Here is an 8,303-nt window from a genome sequence, read left to right as displayed (position 1 = left end):
CTCAGTCACCAGGACCCCCTCACTCCCCATCAAGGCCACCCAACAGGAAGAAGGGGAGGCAGGATTTGATCCCAGGCTTCCCTCCCAGCCTGCACGCTGCTGCACTACTCAACCCTGAGGACCCCAAGAGCCTCCAAGAATGTGGGATTTTGGTTCTGAGCCTCCACAGGGGCCACTGGTGGCCTCTGGTTCAGGACAACCAGAATTGGCCCAGACGCCCGAGCAGCCAAGGGGAGGGCTTTGTGGAGTGTGGGGGTCTGTCCTCCCCCATGGCCACAAACAGAGCCCACCCCTCAAATGCAGGTGGGGTGGGGCAGGGGAGCGCCTCAGCTTGGTCATCTGGGCTCCAGTGAGGCTGCCTGCTCCTCCTCACCCGCACAGGAGGCTGAGGGTGGGGCCCTGGGGGAGGGGCTGCCCCAGGCTCTAGTGCCTGGGAGAGCTGGGGGTGGGGAGGGGACAGGCGGATGGCCCTCCTGCCTGGCCCTGGCTGCCCAGGTCTTGCTGCCTCCCCCTGTTGGGTGATTTAGATGATTATAGACCTGAGGTCCCGCCAGGAGCGTTGGCTGATGCCTGTAACCCTAGCACTTTGGGAGGCTGAGGCAGGTGGATCACTTGAGCTCAGGAGTTCGAGACCAGCCTGACCAACATAGTGAAACCCCATGTCTACTAAAAAAACAAAAATTAGTGTGGTGGTGCGCCCCTGTAATCCCAGCTACTCGGGAGGCTGAGGCAGGAAAATCACGAACCTGGGAGGCAGAGGTTGCAGTGAGGCGAGATCACACCACTGCCCTGCAGTCTGGGCAACAGAGCCAGTCTGTCTCAAAAAAATATAAATAAATAAGTATATAAACCTGAGGTGCAAAGTTTAAAGGTTTGGGTGACACATCAGAGGCAGGCCTGGGGAAGAGGTGTCTGTCCCACCCTCGCAGACCGCATCCTCCAAGGGCTTGGGCCCCAGGGATGCTGGGTGGCCCCTTGGAGCTGTGAGGAGCTCACACATGGGTGGGGACCAGACGAGGGGCCATGGAGCGCCCTGGGGAGGGTGTGGGCGCTAGTGGGGCCTGCCTGGTGTGTGATGGGGACAGGCACAGGCATGGGGCTGGCCCACATCCAAGACAGTGGGCTCCTGGGGCCACCTCCTCTCCACACGGCGGCCCCAGGTCTAGCTCGGGCCTAACAGCCCAGCCATCCCTGAGAGCCAGTGCAGAGGGTACAGCAGCTGCCTCCTCTCGGGGCCCGCCGGACAGTCGCCATCCTGCTAGAAGTGCAGGGCAGGAACTCCCGTGCCCATCGCCAGAGAGGGAAATGCTCCTTGGTCTCAGGAGGCGGCGGGGCCCAGGACTCACACGGACCTGGGCCCAAGTCGGCCAGTTTCTGCTGGGCACACTGGGCAGGTCACCCACCTCCCGAGCCCTCCATGTCCAGGCCATTGTGGGAAAACCCTCTCCAACAGGGGAGTGAAGGAACAGGATGGAGTGGGGGTGGCCCCAAGGCACGGGGAGAACCAGAGGCTGCGGGTGAGGCCCCACCGTGTGCCCTGTCCCGTCTCTTCCTCCGAGGGCAGGCGCCTCACCCGATCACCCTCCCGGCTCTCTCGGCCGCCCCTGCCTGGGCTTGCTCCTGTCTGGTGTTGGGTGACCCGCCTGCTGCTCTCAGGCCCCACACCCATTTGTGGCCTCGTGACCATGAGTGGCCCTGTCCCCGACTCTGAAGCAGTGTAGGAGCTGCACTGCGGTGGGCCCCCAGATGATGGGTCCACCTGGAGCCTGTGAACACAACAGGCTTATTTGGGAAAAGGGTCTTTGTCCAGAGACAAAGGCCCTTAGAAGATAGAGGTCAGGGAAGATTTGAGGGAGGTGAGAGAGGCCACACGAAGACGAGGCAGAGACGGGAGTGACACGGCCAAGGCCACGGGACGCCTGGGGCCACCAAACGCCAGAAGAGGCAGAAGGAACCTCCCCTGCAGCCTGCGGACAGAGGACGGTCCTGCCGACAGCTTGATTTTGGTTCCAGCCACCAGGACAGGGAGAGAATAAACTTCTGTTGTCTGCAGCTGCCCCATTTGTGGTCCTTTGTCGGGTGGCCCCAGACATAATCCCATCACTGGCCTGGCCTATGGGCAGCTGTCCCCAGCCCGGTGGAGGGTGTGGCTGTGACTTTCCCCCCAGCAGATCCAGGACCCCAGTCTCCGTCTGAGCTGCCATTGGGCTGTTGGGCACCTACCAGCCTGTGGCAGAAGGACCAGGACCTGGGGGTGGGCAGGGAGCAAGGGCGGTGTGAACTGGCTGGGAGGAAGGACTGAGGCCACACCGGTGCCCGGGGGGGATGCAGACGTCACCAGTGTGGAGTCTGGGGCCGTTCTGACAGGCTTTAGACAAATTTCTTTTTCTCTCTGGAAAGGGTGGCGGGTGGGCCTGCGTGCAGGGGAGCATGGACCGGGAACTCCGGGAGCCTTGGGTTCTGCCTCATCCCCTACATCCCTGTGGGGCCACGCCCACTCACCGAGGGCTTCTGGCGGCCTTGACTGAGGGTGACCGGGCACCAGCACCTTCGCAGCTTTGCCCCACACTTCGGCATGGGGGCGGGGGGTGCAGAGTTCTCCTGTTTTACAGAGAAGGGAACTGAGGCACAGGGAGAGGACAGTTTGCCGCTGGTGCTGACCATGGACTCGCCTTGCCCGGCCACCCGTGCAGCCCCTGCCCTCCATGACGAATGTGCTCATGTTTCCTGGCTGCCCCTCGACCCCACTCCCACCTCCCTGGCTAAACAAGGGAGACCTTGGCGTGAGCTCTCCTTTTTCCTTTCTGGAAGGAATGGCAGACTCTGGACATGCTCCTAGAGATGGGAGGTCAAAATGATCAATGTCCAGGGTCCCTTCATCTCAGAGGGTCTCGAGTCACCTCATTTAAAAGTGGGAAACTGGGGATCCTGGAGCCTCCCCTGCACCCTACATGCTTCTGGGGCCCTTGAGAACTTGCCCTGAGCTGTCACCTGACCTAGACTCCCAGCCACTTTCAGGGCACAGAGAAACTGCCCCTACTCTGAAAATGTGGAGACCGGGACCCAGAGAGGTAGAGTGACTTGCCCATGGCCACACAGCCTGTGAGGGATGACCAGGTTTGGTCTCTGCCAGTTGTTCTGGCTCTGCTCCTGCAGGCACAGCCCCCACCCCTGAGGCTTGCACGGGGTGGGGGCAGGGGGTGGGGACCCGGGAGCAGGGGGGATCTGGGGGGGAGCGGGGGGTTGGGGAACGGAGGCACAGCCAGGTGCACATTATGAGCTCGAGGGCAGCATCCCGGTCCATTTGTCCTTTTCAAAGTGTGGCCTGGGGCTGGGTGCGGTGGCTCATGCCTGTAATCCCAGCCCTCTGGGAGGCCGAGGCGGGCGGATCACAAGGTCAGGAGATGGAGACCATCCTGGCTAACACGGTGAAACCCCGTCTCTACTAAAAATACAAAAAATTATCGGGGCATGGTGGTGGGCACCTGTAGTCCCAGCTTCTCAGGAGGCTGAGGCAGGAGAATGATGTGAACCCAGGAGGCGGAGTTTGCAGTGAGCCGAGATCTTGCCACTGCACTCCAGCCTGGATAACACAGCAAGACTCCATCTCAAAAAAAAAAAAAAAAAAAAAGGCCGGGTGTGGTGGCTCAAGCCTGTAATCCCAGCACTTTGGGAGGCCGAGACGGGCGGATCACGAGGTCAGGAGATCAAGACCATCCTGGCTAACACGGTAAAATCCCGTCTCTACTAAAAACTACAAAAAACGAGCTGGGCGAGGTGGCGGGCGCTTGTAGTCCCAGCTACTCGGGAGGCTGAGGCAGGAGAATGGTGTGAGCCCGGGAAGCGGAGCTTGCAGTGAGCTGAGATCCGGCCACTGTACTCCAGCCTGGGTGACAGAGCGAGACTCCGTCTCAAAAAAAAAAAAAAAAAACCCACAAAAAAAACAAAGTGTGGCGTGGGACATCTCCCATCCACCCATATGTCACCCAGGACTGGCTCAGCACCTCCCACCCGCCACCACTAGCTCACCCATGACACATCACCTCCCACCTGTCACTGCTGGCTCACCTGTGACACCCCAGGCAGCTCAGATGCTCAGCAGGTCCTGCTGGTGAGAAGGAGGCAGCAACCTGTGCTGTCTGGGACCCAGGCATTGCTGGGCGCTGGAGGGACCTGGGACCTCAACCATGCTGGAAGCTGGCCTCTCGTACAGACGGTGCCTGGCAGGTGTGGACGAGCTCCTCAGGCTCCTGGCGGCCCACCCCTGCATTCTCATCATTCATCCTGGAAGTCTCCTGGCCAAAGAGGACTCGAGGCCTGTCCCATCTGTGCCTGGGGCTCACTGTGGCTCCCTTCAGTGGGGCTCTGCTCTCTCCCCACCTGCTTCTCCTCCAGATCCCGGGCTCTGCCCCAGCACCCGCCCTGAGCCTCTCCCATTCCTGGCCCCAGCCTGGCCAGGGATCCCAGGAGGTGCCTTCGCCAGCCCAGCCCCTTGCCTGGTGGATCACCACTTCTGTCTCCTGCTGCTCTGCCCCCTGCCCCAGGCCTGAGAAACCTGGGAGGACCCTCAGGGAGGGTCAGGGATGTGTGATGCCAGCAGGAGGCCAAAGAGTTCCCTGGCAGGAAGCACACGGCGCAGGGAGCCTGCTGCCATGCTGCCACCGGCATGCACCTGTCAGGCCGCAAGGAGTGATGCCCAGGGTGGGGTGGGCAGTGGCTGCTGTGGGGGAGGCGCTCTGGGCAGTGCTGTTTCCTGAGAAACTGCAGCCCCAAGGGGCCTAGGCAGAGCCTGGCCTGACTGAGTGGGTTGAGGGGGAGGTAGGGTGGGGATGCCCTGTGATGTGAGGCCTGTTGCACCCTGGGGAGGAGACCCAAGCTCCAGCGTTCAGATTGCATGGGAACCCTGAGGCTCCGTCACCCAGCAGGACACCCCATCCTGTGTGTGGGGAGAGTAGGGTGGGCCAGAAGGCCCACCCGGACAACTGAGGCCCCTCCCCGCCTGCTACCCCATCTGCTTGGGCCCAGGAAGGGAGGGGCCAAGGCAGACCCCTCAACATACGTGCCAAACCCCATGTGGAGCCGCCCACACACCGTGAGCCCAGATTCTGGCATTCGGCATTTTTTCTGACATCAAAAGAGTCTCAGCCGGGCGCGGTGGCTCACACATGTAATCCCAGTACTTTGGGAAGCCGAGGCGGGTGGATCACCTGGGATCAGGAGTTCGAGATCAGCCTGGCCAACATGGTGAAACCCTGTCTCTACTAAAAATACAAAAATTAGTCAGGCATGGTGGTGGGTGCCTGTAATCCCAGCTACTCGGGAGGCTGAGGTGGGAAAATTTCTTGAACCCGGGAGGTGGAGGCTGCAGTGAGCTGAGATCATGCCACCTGCACTCCAGCCTGGGTGACAGAGCAAACTTTTTTTAAAAAAAGGCCCGGCCGGGCGCGGTGGCTCAAGCCTGTAATCCCAGCACTTTGGGAGGCCGAGACGGGCGGATCACGAGGTCAGGAGATCGAGACCATCCTGGCTAACACGGTGAAACCCCGTCTCTACTAAAAATACAAAAAACTAGCCGGGCGAGGTGGCGGGCGCCTGTAGTCCCAGCTACTCGGGAGGCTGAGGCAGGAGAATGGCGTAAAACCCGGGAGGCGGAGCTTGCAGTGAGCTGAGATCCGGCCACTGCACTCCAGCCCGGGCGAAAGAGCAAGACTCCGTCTCAAAAAAAAAAAAAAAAAGGCCCGAGCCCAGTGCAGTGGCTCACACTTATAATCCCAGTACTTTGGGAGGCCAAGGCGGGTGGATCACCTGAGGTCAGGAGTTTGAGACCAGCCTGACCAACATGGAGAAACCCCATCTCTACTAAAAATACAAAAAATTAGCTGGATGTGGTAGCGAGTACCTGTAATCCCAGCCACGTGGGTGGCCAAGGCAGAAGTGTTGCTTGAACCAGGGAGGTGGAGGTTGCAGTGAGCTGAGACCACGCCATTGCACTTCAGCCTGGGCAACAAGAACGAAACTCCGTCTGGAAAAAACCAAACAAACAAATACTGAGCCAGCTCACGTGTGTCACTTCACCTTCCTCAGGCCTTAGTCCTGTCTTACTGCTCGAGTTCAGCGCCATGCCTGGGAGATTCATCTGAGTCGCCGCGTGCATCAGCAGTTCCTCTTGGTTGCTGAATTGTATTCCATTGTAGGAATAAACCACCGCACACTGACCCAGCCTCCCACTGATGAACATTTCGGTTATTTCTGGTCTGGGGCTTGTTGAATGGTGGCACCCAAAAGATGTGTCCACCCAGATCCTATGAAAGGAACCTTCTTTGGAAAAATAATCTTTGTAAATGTCATTCATTAATGACATTGAGCTGAGATTATCTTGGAGTTGGGTGGGTCCTAAATCCAATGACAGGTGTCCTTAGAAGATCGAGGCGGAGGCGGGCGCCGTGGCTCAAGCCTGTAATCCCAGCACTTTGGGAGGCCGAGACGGGCGGATCACGAGGTCAGGAGATCGAGACCATCCTGGCTAACATGGTGAAACCCCGTCTCTACTAAAAAATACAAAAAACTAGCCGGGCGAGGTGGCGGGCGCCTGTAGTCCCAGCTACTCGGGAGGCTGAGGCAGGAGAATGGCGTAAACCTGGGAGGCAGAGCTTGCAGTGAGCTGAGATCCGGCCACTGCACTCCAGCCTGGGCGACAGAGCGAGACTCCGTCTCAAAAAAAAAAAAAAAAAAAAAAAATAAGAAGATCGAGGCGGAGGGAGTCTAGACACAGATACATGGGGGCGTTGCTGCAGCCCCCAGAAGCTGGGGAGAGGTGCCGGAAGGATTTTCCCTCAGAGCTTTCAGGAGCCAATCCTGCCCATGCCTTGATTCCAGGCCTGGGTTTCCCAGACTGTGAGAGAATGCGCTGGTGTTGCTTTAAGCTGCCCAATTGGGGAACTTTGTTACAGTATCCCTAAAGAAACGCACAAGGGCCTGCGCGGTGGCTCAAGCCTGTAATCCCAGCACTTTGGGAGGCCGAGGCGGGCGGATCACGAGGTCAGGAGATCGAGACTATCCTGGCTAACATGGTGAAACCCCGTCTCTACTAAAAAATACAAAAAACTAGCCGGGCGAGGTGGCGGCGCCTGTAGTCCCAGCTACTCGGGAGGCTGAGGCAGGAGAATGGTGTAAACCCGGGAGGCGGAGCTTGCAGTGAGCTGAGATCCGGCGACTGCACTCCAGCCCGGGCGACAGAACGAGACTCCGTCTCAAAAAAAAAAAAAAAAAAAAAAAACGCACAAGGGCTGTGATGAGGAACTCTGCTCGGTAGGTTCTTGTTTGTGTCCCTTGGTCATAGAAGCCTTTCTCCATCTTGGGTGTGTATTAGCCGGGGTTCTCCAAAGAACCAGAGCCAACAGGAGACACACCCGTCTCTGTATCTGGAGAAAGAGATCGATGAGAAGGAATCTGCTCTTGTGGTGATGGAGGCTGACAAGCCCCGAGAGCCACAGTTGGCACCCTGGAGACCCCAGAGGGTGATACCAAATTGTGCTGAGCAAACATCTGGGCACCCCGTGCCCCAGACAAGTAGACACAGAAAATTAACCATCACAGGTTAACTCCATCTAGGAGTGGAATTACGGGGTCCTAGGGAAGGCATAGGAATTCACAGAGTCACCAAATGGTTTTCAGGAGGTTGTGCCACGTTAAACTCCCACTGGAAGGAGAGGAGACCTGTGGTTGTTCCACATCCTCACCAACATTTAGAATAGGCAGTCTTTGGCCAGGCGCAGTGGCTGAAACCTGTAACCCCAGCACTTTGGGAGGCCATGGCGGGTGGATCATCTGAGATCAAGAGTTCAAAACCAACCTGGCCAACGTGGTAAAACCCCATCTCTACTAAAAATGTAAAATTAGCCTTGTATAGTGGTGCATGCCTGTAATTCCAGATACTTGGGAGGCTGAGGCAGGAGAATAGTTTGAACCCAGGAGGCAGAGGTTGCAGTGAGCCAAGATCGTACCACCGCACTCCAGTCTGGGCAACAGAGCAAGACTCTGTCTCCAAAATAAATAAAGAAAGAAAGAATAGTCAGTCCGTAATTTTAGCCTTTGTGAAGGTATGAAGTGGCATCTCATTGTGGTTTAAATGCTTATTTCCCTGGTGACTAATGAGGCTGACCACTTTTTCACTGCATTTAGCCCTTTCAATGTGCTTCAGGTCTGTGAAGTGCCTGTTCAAGTGTATTGCCCATTTAAAAAACTGGTTTGTTTATCTTTTTCTTATCAGTTTGTAGGAGTTCTTGATATATCTGGGCAGAAGA

The 8,303-nt window shown here is 57.7% G+C and overlaps 1 pseudogene; it reads left to right on the top strand.

Annotated features, from left to right (window-relative positions):
- Positions 1 to 1,023: 1,023 nt before the first annotated feature.
- LOC117066575 lies at positions 1,024 to 4,757 on the top strand (annotated as a pseudogene).
- The last annotated feature ends 3,546 nt before the right edge of the window (positions 4,758 to 8,303 follow it).

Source organism: Trachypithecus francoisi, unplaced genomic scaffold, assembly GCF_009764315.1.
Source record: "Trachypithecus francoisi isolate TF-2019V2 unplaced genomic scaffold, Tfra_2.0 Lachesis_group20, whole genome shotgun sequence".
Taxonomy (NCBI): domain Eukaryota; kingdom Metazoa; phylum Chordata; class Mammalia; order Primates; family Cercopithecidae; genus Trachypithecus; species Trachypithecus francoisi.
Note: the sequence above shows the minus strand (reverse complement) of the source record. Positions and strands in the feature narration are given on the sequence as shown.